Source organism: Poromitra crassiceps, assembly GCF_964638095.1.
Source record: "Poromitra crassiceps genome assembly, chromosome: 12".
Lineage (NCBI taxonomy): Eukaryota > Metazoa > Chordata > Actinopteri > Beryciformes > Melamphaidae > Poromitra > Poromitra crassiceps.
Window position 1 is genome coordinate 32,624,568 of NC_139632.1, and position 15,796 is coordinate 32,640,363.

A 15,796-nucleotide genomic window follows, 5' to 3' on the forward strand; every position below is an offset into this window, starting at 1 on the left:
TTGCTCCGACATCCGTGAAAAATAGAAGCCTTGCGTATCTTTTTCGGAGAGCTCCGGATCGTCGGAGCTGGGACGGAGTAGACACGCAACGCAGCGGAGTAGGTGGGAGTTGACACAATAGCCCTTTTCCCACATGCGCTTTGTACCGCAAAATGACCGGTACGTGGTCTAATGCCTGCATGTGAGAGAGGTGCCGTGCCGGTTTAAGCGCGACCCCGTCATCCCCGACATTTCACCAGTTTCGACCCAGTCAGAAGACCGGTATGCTCTTAAGGAGACGCAAGTGGAAACGGTTCCAGTCATTTTCCGCGACAGCGGTCCTTCAATCATGGGCGAGGAGTAGCCTACACACGTTGCTTAATGTTCCAGCGGGCATAATCTAATCATTCGCACACATTAAAGCAAACTGGCGAAATGATCTTGTGATAGCCTAATAAGAGCAGTATGTCAGCTTGCTGATTTCCGAAGGCAACCCCGGACACATCAAACAAAGCCAGTCTGTAAAAAGTGCTTCAACGCAACGCAGGTGAACGGATAAACATCGAACCAGCAACTATTTCTCTCAGACACGGATCCCAACTTCTTCAAAGTGCATCAACTAATCATTCGCGCACATCAAAGCAAACTACTTCCACGGATTTCGCTTGTGCATTTGCTGTGTCATTCGCTGTGTCTGTCCGTGGCTGCTGCTCTCGAGCAGAGAGGGGAGGGGGAAATCGGCTGTGTTGATTACGCTGGCGGCTTGACGCTGCTCTTAAGTCAAACGAGTGTGATTTATTGTGTGACAACTGACAAGCGAACTTATTTCGAGTTTTGCCGACCCCCCAAATAAGCTCCCCCCTCCCCCCGCCCCCCCAACATACAGGAAAATTCGCTGATAGATTCCCACATGCGCGAGCCGAAGTGTGAAGGGAAATGTCCGATATTGACTTACAGGTAATTTTCCGGTATGCATGTGGGAAAAGGGCTATAGATTAGAGTGGAAACGTATCGGCTCCGAAGCCGTACCGCAGCGCAGACGGACCGAACACGGACTCAGTGGAATGTGGCAGAGGGCTCCACAGACATGGCTGGTCGATGGCCAACACACTGCACCCTCTCCAAGAGGCAGAGGGCTCCACAGACATGGCTGGTCGATGGCCAACACACTGCACCCTCTCTAAGAGGCAGAGGGCTCCACAGTCATGGCTGGTCGATGGCCAACACACTGCACCCTCTCTAATTATATCAGCGGGGCTCCACTGCAGGGCCACTGAGAAATACCACAGCAAGGAGAGAAGTGAGGCCGCAGGGAGAAGCCACGTCCCATCACACACACCAGCTCTGGGAAACATACACACACACACACAGGCGCGCACACGCACACACACACAGTCAGTGAACACTAGGGCTTTACTGAGCATGTCATAGAATGGTGCAAGAAATCACTGAGACACAAGAGGCAGTGATCTAAACAACATGTGAGGAGGCTCCCTCACTCAGGCCTAAAGCTGGAATTCTACCTAAAGGCTTTAGGTCTAATATATATAACTAAAGGCTTTAGGTCTAATATATATACCTAAAGGCTTTAGGTCTAATATATATACCTAAAGGCTGGCTCAGATTTACCCCTCCGAGAATCTGAGGAGAAAATCTGGCCTGGCAGCCTGCCAAGCTTGGTCGGCCCGATGTTCAGCACAGATGATCTTGTAATGTAAGCGGGTGGCAGATCTGCTCACAGCCTCATCGGGGCCGTCCGTCCAGATCATATCAAACATGTTTGATATTTAGGACTGAAAATCTGAGCGAACACATCATCCTGCTGCTGCGCAAGACTCCCGTCATTATCGTTAATTGACGCACTGCAGGCATCAGATAGGCTACCAAATACCAACAGCACAGAACCATGAGTATTTTGGGGAAAATGTCACAAATTTATATCACAATGAATGACCAATGAATACAAAGTTGTTATACCGTAGTTTTGAGCCCCTGCCAGTCAGAGGCTGTAATCTCCTGTCTATCAGGCAGTGAGGGGGGAAAAAGGCATTGCTGCTGCCGGAAGCAATCCAGTTTATCCTAACTTTTGCTGATCTGATCTCATCATGACATGCAGCAGGGAAATATATTTTGGTAGCCGATGTGTTTGTGTTCTCACTTGTCCAGACAATCTTGCTATAGAGTCGCATTGTTTACACGCTTGCTATATTTAAACTGCCGTGAGATTTGTTTGGGGAGCATATGGGAGACAGGCGGGCATGAAAGAGAGGAAAAGAGAGAAGAAGGGTGGGGTGGGGGCGGAGCACTTTGGTCACTGCTGGAACCCCATTTGACGCTCCAAAATCGAAACAGGTTCGGAGTATGGCCGGGCGTGAAGGCAGTGTGTTTGTTTCGGTCCATTACTCCAGGATAATCTTTATAATAATATATAATCTATATCTTGTTGTGTGTGGTGCACAGTATTTACAAATCTTGTAGTGTGTGCATGTTTGAGATTATGGTAAACTGGGAAGATTCTCCTTATGTGCGTGTCACAGCCAGATTTCAAAATCGGCTAGGATTTTCAAAATCCTGTAGTCTGAGCCCACCTTAACGCATCTGCGTCTGAGCGGACAAGTGATGTCAAATCAGCAGACACGCCCCTCCGCAAGACACGCGTGCAGACGCTTTTCGCCTGGCCATGCACACCCCAAATTGTCTAACTATGCAGACACGGCTGGATGGACAACGTGGAGTTAAAAAAAAAACGGTCACTTCCGTGAGCAGAAACTCGCACTAGAGTGTAAAAGCTCAACACATTTTCTCGTCAGGATTCCGTGTCTCTGATTTCCGTGCGACAGTCCAAACGTCAAGCATAATTCCTGCTTAAGGCTGTGCGTCCACATAGCGCCTTTTTCCTATAAGACGGCTATATTTTACACCAAAAACTTGCCTAGGGCAACTTTAAGCAAGTAGTATTCTGATTACTATCATATCTTACTGCAGATCAGGGTTGATCTTCTGATTCTGATATACAGTGGCTTTCATATACCCATAAGAGAGAATCAGGCAAAACAAATTCATACTAAAAGACACTGACTTAAATCATTAGCCGTTTTCACACACAGATCGCGCAAAATTCCAGTTCAAAAGGCCCGCAAAACCGGCAGCCTCGCCACCGAAATTGCTTTCACACACAGCCAAGCCGCACCGCCACATTCCCGTCCTGGGGTGTGCTTTCAAGTGACATCCATCCCTCCCGGATTGAAAGGCGAGCGGAGGCATTTCCACCAGCTCCTCTAGCAGCCCAAATGAATATTTTCATAGGTTAGTGTAGCTAGGCCCTAGGCTACTGTATGATGAACGAATTCATTCAACAACCAAACATCGCTGATGTATGCCAGCCAACGAGGTCGCAGCTGCGGTTGTTAAGGATCAAGCTGATAAAGCTGCGCTCGTTAAGGATCATTAAACTGATAAAACACGAAAGTGTTGTCCACATGCAGCATGGTAACAAGGCTTTCAATATTCATCTGATCGACTTTATGCATCACAGACGCACCATCATGTAGCCTATTAGGTAGGCTACAAGGCTAATTCTTATCTTTTGGTTCCAGTTTTTTGTAAAGCAAATGATTCCCATCAAGTAGCCTAATTAGGGGGCGTTCTGAAAGACGACGCCCGCATATCAAACAGCTGCAGTCTGCATAACGTTCGTCGGGGGAATAGTATAGGCTATAAATGCACATGACTAGTATAACGTTAGTAGTTTTTGTAAGGGAATGCAAAGTGGCTAGCTAGACAGATTGCAGTTCTGGAGCTGGTTTCCAGAGGGAATATCCTCAGACCAACTCGCCACAGACAGCTATAGTCCTCTGAAGCGTATTATTATATCCGTTAATTTTACCTAGGCTACTAATGTCAACATCGTTTGAGCATAAAGCCTAACCTACTTACAGGCACGGAGCATTCCTCCTGGCGCATGATTTTATAGGCTACTTTCTTTACTTTCACTGTCTTTCTTGCTGCATGAGGTGATTTCCCCTGTAATTTTTTTATGAATGAGCTGAGCAGTCGCACTGTTCCGGCTTGCTGCTCCTACGCTTTCAAGTGGAGGCGGGTTACCTGCTAACCCGACGCTGTGACTAGGTCAGCTTGTGGGACAAAAGGCGGCTTTTTGCGGCTTTCAAGGCCGGTGTGAAAGCGCCTATTGCAATCATTAGGCTCTTTCACACCGGCCTTGAAAGCCGAAAAATGCGCGGAAAATAGGATTCGCGCCTCCGATGTGAAAGCCGTGAACGCGCTTTGGTGGACAATTGTTTTACGCCTTTTGTCCCGCCACGGTAGGTAGTAACAGCGCCGGGTTACCTGGCAACCCGCCTCCATTTGAAAGCGTCGTCGCAGCAAGCCGGAAAAGGTGGGAATGGTCAGCTCATTCATAAAAAAATTACAGGGGAAATCACCTCATGTATCAAGAAAGTGCAGGAGTGAAAGTAAAAAAAGTAGCCTACTGTACAATGATGACTGCAGGGACGCCAGGAGGAATGCTCCGTGCGGTTAGGCTTTATGCTCAAACGATGTTGACATTAGTAGGTACAATTAACGGATATAATAATAAGCTTCAGAGGGCTATAGCTGTCTGTGGCGAGTTGGACTGAGGTTATTCCCTCTCGAAATCAGCTCTGTGCATTGACTGCATTCCCTTACAAAAACTACTAACGTTAAGTAGTCATGTGCATTTATAGCCTATACTATTCCCCCGACGAACGTTATGCAGACTGCAGCTGTTTGATATGCGGGCGGTCGTGTATCGTATATCGATCTGCCCGCCCACCTACTAGGAGGGAAGTCTTGTTGTTGAATTAATTCGTTCATCATACAGTAGCCTAGGCTACACTAACCTATGAAAATATTCATTTGGGCTAGGAGGGGCTGGAAATCCCTCCGCTCGCCTTTCAATCCGGGAGCAGGGGATTTCACTTGAAAGTACACTGCAGCACGGGGATGTGGCCGTGCTGCTTGGCTCTGTGTGAAAGCAATTTCTGTGGCGAGGGTGCGAGCTTTGCGGGACTCCTAAACGGCAATTTTTGCGCGATCTGTGTGTGAAAGAGCCTAAAGTCAACAATCCACATAGTCTCTTTTGAACTCAGGAACTGTTTTCCATCCTGGAAAGTGAATGTGCATGGGGGGGTTCCTGATCCTTATCTTGTCCTCTTAAAGCCGCCCGCTGTGCTCACTGGACTGGCCCAAGCAGCCTGTGGTGTGCGAGTGTCTGTCCACAGACTGCTACAGGAGAGGGGCAGATGTCTCAGCCCTGCCCTGGGCTATGAGCCTCTTGTCTGGGGCCTACCTTACAACCTCCCCCTGGGACCTCCTTTAGTACGGTCTGACCCCACCCTCCTGGTTCAGTGTGTGTGTGTGTGTGTGAGAGAGAGAGAGAGAGAGAGATAGGGATGATGCTGGTACGATTATAGTCTGAGGAAAAATGACGGCTTAATGATTGTTATGCATTAATTTATTTCACAACACTACGGATAATTCACGGTGATCTCACCCATCTTCTTATGTCTTTACAATACATTCACGCTACTGTTAGTAGTAAGGATGGGCATTTCTAGCAAAAATACAATTTGAAATTTGCTGGGAACTATTTGACCATTCTTCGAAGATTTTTTTAATATACTGTATAATAAAATTACTTTGAAAATTCAAAAATCATTGACCATCCCTAGTTCGTAGATTGGCGAAGTACATTTCCGATACACTAGAGCACCGTTATGACTTTTGAAGTGTAAATTACTTTTTTTAAATCACGACTTTCAGGAAACACAGTACTTCAAAAGTCATAAAAGTGGTCCTCATTTGTGAAGATGATCTTACTGAACACAAACTTCGCTGTTTCATAAACGTTTGTTAACCACAGACCTTATTACATGCATTTAACCACAGACCTTATTACCGGTACATGCATTTAACCAAAATCCCCAAAGACAAATCCTGTTCACTTTTAAACGTACGAGCCGGAAGTGCTAGCGTCCAGCTCTTCCAGACACATTATTTTATTTCCCCCAATATTCTTATGATACAAGTTGTTTCTGCATTGTGGAAATCCTATGGCCCTACAGACAGAAGGACATCCTATGGCCCTACAGACAGAAGTAAGGACATCCTATGGCCCTACAGACAGAAGGACATCCTATGGCCCTACAGACAGAAGTAAGGACATCCTATGGCCCTACATACAGAAGTAAGGACATCCTATGGCCCTACAGACAGAAGTAAGGACATCCTATGGCCCTACAGACAGAAGTAAGGACATCCTATGGCCCTACAGACAGAAGTAAGGACATCCTATGGCCCTACATACAGAAGTAAGGACATCCTATGGCCCTACAGACAGAAGTAAGGACATCCTATGGCCCTACAGACAGAAGTAAGGACATCCTATGGCCCTACATACAGAAGGACATCCTATGGCCCTACAGACAGAAGTAAAGACATCCTATGGCCCTACAGACAGAAGTAAGGACATCCTATGGCCCTACAGACAGAAGGACATCCTATGGCCCTACAGACAGAAGTAAGGACATCCTATGGCCCTACAGTACAGACAGAAGTCAGACTGGGATGGGGTGAGGGAGGGTGCAGACAGCAGGGAGAGGGGGGTAGGGCTGCAGCACAGACCTGTCTCCTGAGCCAGGCAGCCTGCTCTTAACAGCCTCACTCCTCCAGCCAGAGCAGCAACGCTCACAAGAAACCAGCCCCTATGTTTAGCTTGTAAATGTTTAACCATCAATCAACATCATAAAACCCAGTGTGGATCTTGACTGGATGCGCTCTCTCTCTCTCTCTCTCTCTCTCCCTCCCTCTCTCTCTCCCTCTCCATCTGTTTACTTCTAGCAGGTCCTCTCCTCTCCTCTCCTCTCCTCTCCTCTCCTCTCCTCTCCTCTCCTCTCCTCTCCCCTCCGGCCATATAATTTCTGTAATGCAGAAAACATTGACAGAATCATAGAATTTGGTAATAACAATTTAATCAACTGCAAAACATGGATTTTTGCTGAATTTTCCAGGATTTGTCTCAAATTTATCAAATAAGGCATATTTATCCAAATCTAAAGTACCGTAGACCTAATTATTGTAGTAACCTAAATGATTTCATAATTGTAAAATAGGCCTAGAGGAAATAATTCAGTTTTCAATTGGGGTGTTTTGAGAGGGGGGTCAGTCTTGGTTGTGTGGTTCCCTTAACGTCATCTCACAACTTGGTTTTCACTTTGAGAAACATGTTGAAGAGGCTGTCTGAGAGTCTTCAAAAACTAAATTAATATATACATATATACACATAATATACACACACACACATACATATATATATATATATATATACACATACATACATAAATACATACACACACACACACGCATATATACTGTATATCGATCCTAACCGCTAAATTAAAATTAAAGTGGAAAGAAATGGAATTTGGAAGAAGACAAAAACCGTTCATATGGCCATACTCCTCCCCTCTTCCTCCCCTCCTCTCGTGGCTGGATACTGGCATAATATGCCACAGTGCCACGCCCCTTTCCCTTTCCAATCTGCCCCTCAGCTCCACGACAGCCATCAATCAAGCCGCCGCCGCCGCCATGGCGACCGGGCCCTCAGGGAGCCTCCATCAAGCCCGGCGTGAGTGAATCCACCAGGGCTTTACGAGCTCGGCTAGCCTCACCTCCCCCACACCTAGACAAAGACTAGGCCCAAGGACTAGTACTGTCCACACACACACACACACACACACAGTACACACGTACGCACACACACACACACACACAGTACACACACACACACACAGTACACACAGATACAGTACACACACACACACACATACAGTACACACACGTACGCCTGACCCCCCCCACAAAGAACACAAGGAGAGCCAGCGTCAGAGCGAGGGGCGACCCACACAAGATGTCCACATACCTGCCTGCTGTGAAAAAGAGGGAGATTTTCTGGGGTATCGGTGAATGGCCTACACCCTCAGCGTCCCCCCGGCCGCATATAGCCCCACACCACCCAAATTAATAGAAGGATGTGAAGTCAATGACTTCATTAGTCTTAAATTCATAGCTCACAGTCAAATAATAATAATAATGAAATAAACATAGATGATGTACAACAGATGTGATCAGCCAACATGTAAACGTCCACCTCTGCCTTGCTGACATGATCAGCCTCGGACACGTCATGAGGAACATGCCTATATAGCAGTCTCCGCTCTGTGCTTCTTTGTGTTTAGCATGTTTGCTAACGTCGTTTTTCCCACCATGCTCTAGCCGGCCCAACATAGCTTGGATGCATATTTCTTCTTCTTGGGACCCGCTTCATCTATTTTGGGTGGCAAAGCGAGTGGAGCTCATTGACTGTACAGTATACTGGCAGTGCACCTCGCCCGACACAGTATACTGGCAGTGCACCTCGCCCGACACAGTATACTGGCAGTGCACCTCGCCCGACACAGTATACTGGCAGTGCACCTCGCCCGACAGCTCATTGACTGTACAGTATACTGGCAGTGCACCTCGCCCGACAGCTTGAGCCAGCGCAGTGACGAGTGATGCACGCCACCTCAAGCTCGGCAGGCTCGTTTGCCTCTGGGTTGGGTTGCCAGGTACCACGACACATATCCTACAGTATTGTGAGGCAGCCAGTGTTGTGACAGTGACCATCTAAGCTAACGTTACACAGCAGTAGAGAAGGGCTGACTGACTGGACCATGAGGACAGCGGAGGAGTTTTTTTGTGCAGACCTTATACGGTGGCACCGGTAATACCGGTGTTGTCATGCGTTTATTACACTGTGGGAAAACAACCACACCTTCGCATCCCTACCCGACACAATGCGATTTTTGATCAATAATCATCTGTAAAGTGGCTATAATGACTATCTGGACAAAATAATAGAACAGGCAGAACAGTTTGGTAAGTTCAGAAAATTACATCACTTTACTCTGTACTTTGTAATGCAGCCTTTAAAAGCAGTTAAAGACAACACTTGCAATATGCCATATCACATTACGATATCCAAAATCTAAGATGATATCTACTCTCATATCACGATATTGATATATCATCGATATCATCCCAGCCCTAACGTGGATGACTACAAACCTAGGTGAGCAAAGGCTGGTTCTGTGGTGAAACGCAGCTCTCTGTCTGTCTGGGCTCATGTGAATAATGAGGAATGTGTTCAGTGAATGGGCTTCTCCTCTCTGCTGGCTCCCAGGTCACCTGGCAGATCAGGAGGCCTGTTGCCCTGACAACCCTATCTGCCAACAGCACCACCAACATCTCTCATTTAACCCTTGGAAGTCTGACTCGACAGATCGAGCCAGAAGTAGAAAACCTGGGTGGCATCCTCGACTCTGAATTTAATTTGAAAACTGCCATCAACAATGTTACAAAGATCGCTTTTTATTTAAGAAACATTGCAAGAGTCAGACCCTACCCTTTCCTTAAATTCCTCATTAGAAAATGAGAGCAGCCTGGTCTCTCTGCGTCCAGCCGTTCCTATGCTGTGCTGAATTCTATGAGCAGACTTCGGCTTCTCTCGGGCCGAGGTTTCAGGGAAAATCGTGCGGATGTGACGTCTGCGCGCTCCTGAGCCTGCCTCTCAGCTAGAAGAACCTGAGGGCTAGCGTTAGCTAAGAAACTGAGCCCGCCTCTCAGCTAGAAGAATCTGAGGGCTAGCGTTAGCTAAGAAACTGAGCCCGCCTCTCAGCTAGAAGAATCTGAGGGCTAGCATTAGCTAAGAAACTGAGTCCGTCAATGTCAGCAAAAGACCCACAACAGCACAGACTCCACCAAAAAGTAGGCATGGGTATCGTTTGGATTTTATGGATACCGATACTGCTCATCGATACGATGCTTATCGATACCCTTATTGATACTACTCTCTCCAGAATTTGGTGCAGAAAATAAAGACATGCCATGAAAAGATGTGAAAAGTTTCAACGGTTCATTTGTTATTACTACCCAGATCTACAAACCGCACACTGCTGTGCCAGCTGGGGAGGCTTCCCTGACCCTGGCAAGCAAAATGCACCAAGACCAAAACCGTCCTACTATTCACCTTATTCTTTGCCCACACATGGACGCTTCCGCATTACGTCATTTCGTAATAGTATTTCCATTTTGACTTGCCAAAAACCCCGCAGGCAAAATGGCCGCGCACACTCCCCTCCTAAAGTGGCAAAATTACTCCCCCATAAACTAACATATCTTGGCCAATAAGTATGTAACATACAAAATAAAACAACCCGTAACATCTTAATTTTATGTAGAATGCAGGACATGTAACTGTTTAGTTAAACTTGCATTCCAGGAATATTGTGCTCTAAAGATGACGTGAGTGGAGTCGAGGCTGTTGCGTCCTGAAACGCACATAGGTTACGCCAACCTATGTGCGATTCGAAATAACGCATCCGAGATAGAAACATTATGAATATAGCCACGTTATAAACAACAAACTAACGCTGGTGATCCGTATGGAAACAGTCTTACTCAAAATGGTTAAAAGTTATATCAATTTGGTCATTCAGTGGCATTTTACTGCCATATAACATAACTAACTAGCGGCTAATATTAGCCACAGAAGGCAACTAGCGCTGAACCGGAAGAACAAATACGTTTGCGTTGAACGCGGAAGAGAGAAAAAGTGGGCGTGGTGAATAAGGTGAATAGACCAGAACTGCTCCGCGTCTTCAAGCGTCCAGCGCCAAGGCCACGCCCCTTTTTAGGGGAACCCACCATAGTAAAAGATGGTACAAGAAGCCGAAACCACTTCAAACAAACTATTTTAAACGGTTTAATTTGATAGAGATATGCCGAAGAGTTGCTGTGTTGTTAAAGTTTCACTAACAAAAAATAAATAAAAAAAACTGGTCTGCGATAGAGTAGGGGTGACACCGTCAATGTAGACAATGCATGTAACCTGGTGGAAACTGTATACAGCATTCATATAAGGCAAGTACCTCGTGTCGATGTATCTTGCGCATTCTATGGCCGGCCGAGTTGAAATATATTGTCATGTAGGGCTGTTCGATTTTGCCTAAAAATTAAGTTGACGATTTTTTCTCTCAAAACTCGATTTTCGATTTCTTTATACTATTATACAGTACTTCTCTAAACATTTGTTGCCTTGCAGAGCTCTTTTTTTCATAAGTGACAAATTACGCTTTTACTCTGAAGGCAGAACAACCCAACTTCCTGTTTAGCCTAACTTGGTATGCCTAACTTCCTGGCTGTTGCTTGCTAACCTGCAGTCACTTGATACTGGTGGATTTGTGCTTTTGGAGGCGAGTTACTCGGTGGCCTCACGTGTTGTTACAGTATGTGAACTATAAAGGCAACATTTCAGCGTCCGGTGATAACGTCTTTGTTCGTGCGCGCGCACACGTGTGTGTTGTGGTAATCGTTATCTTGCACAGCCCGCAGTGCAACACGCTGCTCAGTGCTCACACACTGTGCTTTTGGGAGGTGTTGAAATAAGTTCATTGCTGCTGTCTTTAGTAGCCAGCAGTAGTCACAGCCTCCAGAGAGACTTTACAGCGGGGAGAAAGGACGAGTAGCAGCATGCGTACATGACAGAGATTTTACGATTTTCTTTTTTTTTAACATCGTCCTAACTAATTAATTCGATTACGATTCAAAATCGAGCAGCCCTAATTTCATGGTGTCTTTGGGTCATTTATAAACTAAATTAATTCTGTTATTTTTCTATTGATTTTTTTGGTACTGCTATTTTACATTGAAGTCAACGCAAGTGGCCCCTAAAAAGGGGTGCGGCCTTCATGTTTTGCAAATTACCCGGATGTGCTGGTCTGGTCTATAGAGTTGAGGGTCTTATGTGCCTAATTGTAAGCATCAAAAAGTTCAGTTGTAGACATTAGTTTCAACCCAAATCCTAAATATTGTCATTTCCCTGACTTGCTGAGGCTGGGGTTGAAGTGGGCGGTACTTAGGCCTGTGACTCACTCTTGAGCTCCTGAAGCGCCAGGGAGACACAAATAATCATTTTTTTTAAATGCAATTTCAAAAGTCTGATCATGGCAGTTAAAGTCTGATCATGGCAGTTAAAGTCTGATCATGGCAGTTCAGTTGTCTGTATGAACATTAAAGCTCATGTCAGCTCATGTTTTTGTATCTGTTGGTGGAAAGATCAGACTCCATGCATAAATCACTGTCTAGTGTCTGAGCGAGCGGAGCTGCCTCCAGCTGCTCTGCATCAATATATGGGATTGGGCGTGCCTTGCAGCTTGCTCAACTCTCATTGGCTATTGGCTTGCATCATACGCCCCCCAGACTCACAGCAGAGGATAGCCTGTTGAGAGCAAAGCTGAATAGCATTGAGAGCATAGAGATTGTTGCTCCTAATTTCCGGGGCAGTGGTGGCCCTGGATGTCTTATCCTTCTTTTTTAGAGTCCTTGCACAGGGACAGGAACTTCAGATTCACTCACAACAACCAGTTCAGATTTTCTTTGAGCCACATGAGATCCTCTCTCTTTCTGAATGGGGCGGCTGTAGCTCAGGAGGTAGAGCGGGTCGTCCACTAATCGCTTTGGATAAAAGAGGTCGGTGGTTTGATCGCCGGCTCCTCCAGTCTGCATGTTGAAGTGTCCTTGGGCAAGATACTGAACCCCAAATTGCTCCTGACAGCTGTGCCAGCACCCTGCATGGTAGCTTGTTGCCGCCATCGGTGCATGAATGTCTGTGTGAATGGGTGAATGTGCCGACTCATTATAAAGTGCTTTGGATAAAAGCGCTATATAAATGCAGGACAGTTTGCATTTCTGAATGCGGACTCAAAGCTAGACATAAGAACAGCACATGATGAAAATGCCTTTATCTCCAAAAACACATCAGCCACAGCATGCAAATACACAAGCTGAGCAAGGCACTACTGAAGCATGCACTTGTCCCGAGCGTCACCTCATAAACTCAACAAACCAGACCGGTTCCTCCGTTCAACCATTTCAAATCCATTAGCATTAGGACATTGTGTTGCAGGTAGAACACTTCAACATTGAGCTACTACACATCAAGTCAGTCAGAGGCTCGAGTGAGTCAAGAAGCTGAGTTGAGTATTATATTTGGACACAAATAGGAGAAACTGTTGACGGTGGTGCAGGAGAGACTGCAGACCCATTTTCAATCTTGGGACTAGGGGTGGACAGTACCCCAACAAAATAATACCACAATATTCCAGGGTATTTCTGCCATAACAATATTCTTGACGCTATGACAAAATACTGAAAAATATTCTAGTAAATTTCAAGAACATACAATTGCAGCAAAATACAGTGTTATAGTTTACCTTCAAATATGCCTTCAAATTACCGTGGTTTGCTATACATGCTCTTGCTTTTGTAATCAAACAATTTCCACACTACACAGGGATTAACATTAGCCATGGCCCTATGGCCCAGGACCACAAACAGTTAGCCATGGCCCTATGGCCCAGGACCACATTATTTTTTCACTATGGCCCAGGGCCACAAACAGTTAGCCATGGCCCTATGGCCCAGGGCCACAAACAGTTAGCCATGGCCCTATGGCCCAGGGCCACAAACAGTTAGCCATGGCCCTATGGCCCAGGGCCACAAACAGTTAGCCATGGCCCTATGGCCCAGGGCCACAAACAGCTACTCTTTGGCCACCACCAAAAATCCCATGTAGGTGGCCCTGCGGACCTTCAACAAAGTAATGTTAACATTACAGTTACACCTTTTCAGCTGTGGCTGGCAGACAGGGTTTTGGTTGTGCGTATGGAGAGACTCGGGTACTTGAGGACCAATTCACTTTAGGAAGTTCTCAACTATTTGGGACCAGTTCCTGGCCTACTTTGACGAGGTTAGAAACGACGAATAACTCGCCCAGCTCATTTCTCATTGTCTCCTTGCATGGGATTTTATGTACAGCATCTCTTACAAGCAATGCGCCTGGTAGCACCATGTTGTAATGTTGGTGTGTGTGTTTTGTGTGTGTGAGTTTGTTTTGCTTTTGTTTGTTCTGAAAATTAAAAAATAAAATATTGAAATAAAAAATAAAATATTGAAGAAAAAAAACAGTTACACAAACATCCTGATTCCTACAGTTTCATAAACACCCTAAATCAGGTGTTTTCAAAGTCTGAGACTGTGGGCCTCCCCTCACTCAAAGCTTGGAGAAAGGCAATACATTTACATTGCCACCAAAAGTGTACTTCGGCCACCAAATTCAGGGGCTTGGTGGCCCCTGGGGCCAGTGCTTGAAAATGGTTGCGTCTATCCCGGCTACTGAAGTCACTCCCTTTTTTTTTTAAATTAACTATCCCCCGTGAAGCCGCTTTCCACCATGCTTGTTGTTGCTGTGCGTAGGTCATAGGTCGTACGTCATACCGCTATGCAGTGTTATGGTTTGACAAGTCGAAATGTTGCCATTATCACAATAGGAATTTTTGACGATATGTATTTTAACGATATATGGATAAGGAACGATACGATATGGCACAGCCCCACTGCAGAGCCTCCCTCCCTCTTGGGGCGGAGGCAGGGTGCTGGAGCGTGGTGAGGCTGTGGTACAGCTCTGACTCTGGACCTGCTGACGTCAGCATCATTTTCCCAGAAGCCTCTAAAGCTAATAAAACTGGGCTGTGAGCGCATCATTCGCCCCGCCGACAGGCCGACATGACAGCTGGATGGAGCCGTAAGATGCCAAGAGCACCCTCGTAAATCCAGAAGCAAACGCTGCAGCCCACTTTACACTTACAGCTCAAACACAGAGCTATAGATTACTGAGTGAAATCAAAGAGTTCAAAGACCTCGAGCCAAGAGTTTGGACCGACCGTATAGTATAGTAGCTGGATCACACTTGAAGGTGGATCCAGGCTCCCACATCTTCTTAACCCATTGATACCTGATGCAGCATTTGTGTGTGTATCCCTTTAAGACCGCTAACGCGGTTCACGGTCTTAAAGGGATACGCACACAAATGAGGGATATACACGCAAATGCTGCATCAGGTATCAATGGGTTACACATCAAATTCAAGGACTTTTCAAGGTGTTTCCAGGCCCAATTCCCTCAAATTCAAGGAGCCAACACAGCATATGGTGACACGGATCAAGGTTCATTCCGGTACAACACTGAGGATTTTCATGAGGAGAATAACAGAAGCTCACATATGACGATTACAAAGAGCGGGAGGCTTGAATGTGTGAACACGTCTTAACGGTGTTGTGTCACAGTGAGCCCGTCTTAACGGTGTTGTGTCACAGTGAGCCCGTCTTAACGGTGTTGTGTCATAGTGAGCCCGTCTTAACGGTGTTGTGTCATAGTGAGCCCGTCTTAACGGTGTTGTGTCACAGTGAGCCCGTCTTAACGGTGTTGTGTCATAGTGAGCCCGTCTTAACGGTGTTGTGTCACAGTGAGCCCGTCTTAACGGTGTTGTGTCACAGTGACCTTGCACTAACTCGGCCCAACTCCGATCTTTGGCGCTCCGATCTCAGTAAAGAACAGGTCTGAACGCACCCAATGCACGTTGAAATTTAAAGTGATGGCAGACTATATCAAAGGCTCAAACACTTAACGCTTTGACCCCCCCCCCCCCCCCTTCAAATTCAGTATTTCAAGGACCTGTGGAACCCCGGCGAAGGTGGGATATTTTGTCTGAATTTAAGCACTGACAAACGGAGATTATGAGCAATTTGCTCCGATAGCTCAGACAGAATACTCCTACATGTTGGATAGCTACAGCTGGAGATGGCACTTGTAAGGTGTGATAATGAACTAAGTGAAGTTG

General features: G+C 46.1%; 1 protein-coding gene across 3 annotated transcripts in view; it reads right to left on the reverse strand.

The window, feature by feature from the left end:
- Window positions 1-15,796, reverse strand: part of ssbp3b (single stranded DNA binding protein 3b) — a 39,424-nt gene that overhangs the window by 21,890 nt on the left and 1,738 nt on the right. The gene's annotated exons all lie outside the window — the stretch shown is intronic.